General features: G+C 35.8%; 1 protein-coding gene across 5 annotated transcripts in view; it reads left to right on the forward strand.

Moving 5' to 3' along the window:
• The window catches only part of LOC147180151 (uncharacterized), a 40,978-nt gene extending 40,115 nt beyond the window's left edge, over window positions 1-863 (forward strand). For all 5 annotated transcript variants that reach the window (XM_086068275.1, XM_086068276.1, XM_086068273.1 and 2 more), the window contains one exon: window positions 1-863. This exon is cut by the window's left edge and continues 340 nt beyond it. The gene's annotated coding sequence lies outside the window, so the exon portion shown is untranslated.
• The last annotated feature ends 329 nt before the right edge of the window (window positions 864-1,192 follow it).

Raw genomic sequence — 1,192 nt, forward strand, 5'->3', positions numbered from 1 at the left:
ATTGTTATTCATCCAACTCCCTACACAAGTTACTGTTTTCTTCCTTGATTGGACTTTTGTGTACTCGTGTGGAAGAATCTCCTGTTATGAGATTGTACAGTGATTTTCTTCTTCTTCTTCTTCTTCTTTTTTTTTTAAACGCATTGCTCTTGCATGAGCACCACTCTAAAAAGTAAACTCAATTTGCAGCATCATAGAAAACAGTTTGAAACTGTGACAAGAGAACTACTAGCTTCTAATCGAAGAGTCCGATGAGCATGTCTATTAAAAGAAATGTGGCACTGGAAAGAAAAAGATGATTTGTAGTGGTTTTATGATATGTGATGACCTGTTGGAAAATTAGTTTGATGTGTTTTTATATTTCACTGTAGTTTTGTACGTTGGCTATGGCTGCGGTCCTCAAATAGATTTATTTGATTTCTTGCAAACCACATATTGTTTCTTTGCTTTTAAATGAGCGTCGAGTATTCGCAAGGTATTTTTTGGAACGGTGAGTCAAAGGTCCCTCGTACCCTGGAGACCTTTTACTCCACTGCAGAGACAAAAGGAAAAATGAAAGTGTGCTTTTGTGTACACAAACATTCCATTTAAGAGAGTGTTTGTGATTGAACTAGTCCGTTTTACCGAAATGAAGAGTGCATGGAATGCTCGACTCGTGGCCGTAATAAGTGTCAGAACTGTTCTAGTGTGTTTTCCACGCACTGTTGTGAATGTCCCACCCCGATGTCTGTCACCTTCCCCTCCGGTGTTCATCTCCAAACTGTGTACGTGTATTTAAAATATCATGTTGTTTGCAATGTTGTCATGGGTAAATGTTCATGTGCAAAACAATGACAAGGGAAATAAAAAACACTGAAAGTATACCTAACGCTTACCTTGTGTTTTATCAGATGTGGCTACAATGTTGGTTGGTTTGCAGAAAATGATGGACATATACAGTATGTTGTCACAGTGTAGTTTAACATTGTTACCTTATCCTTCCTGTCACTCTTGCAGCATGTTTGACACCATGTTTTTGTGGCCTTATTTACACTGAGCCAAACACAAGGTCAACATTATGGTAAATGTAGTTCTGTATTTCTGTGCCATCAGTTTTGATTTTAATTTGGTTTAACTGATTTTTAAATATCAAATATATTTGAATTTTTCAATATCAAAAAGTATATATATATATATATATATATACTATAAA

This window comes from Leptonotus elevatus, chromosome 2 (genome assembly GCF_054856555.1).
Source record: "Leptonotus elevatus isolate MCC_2025b chromosome 2, RoL_Lele_1.0, whole genome shotgun sequence".
NCBI classification, from domain to species: Eukaryota; Metazoa; Chordata; class Actinopteri; order Syngnathiformes; family Syngnathidae; genus Leptonotus; species Leptonotus elevatus.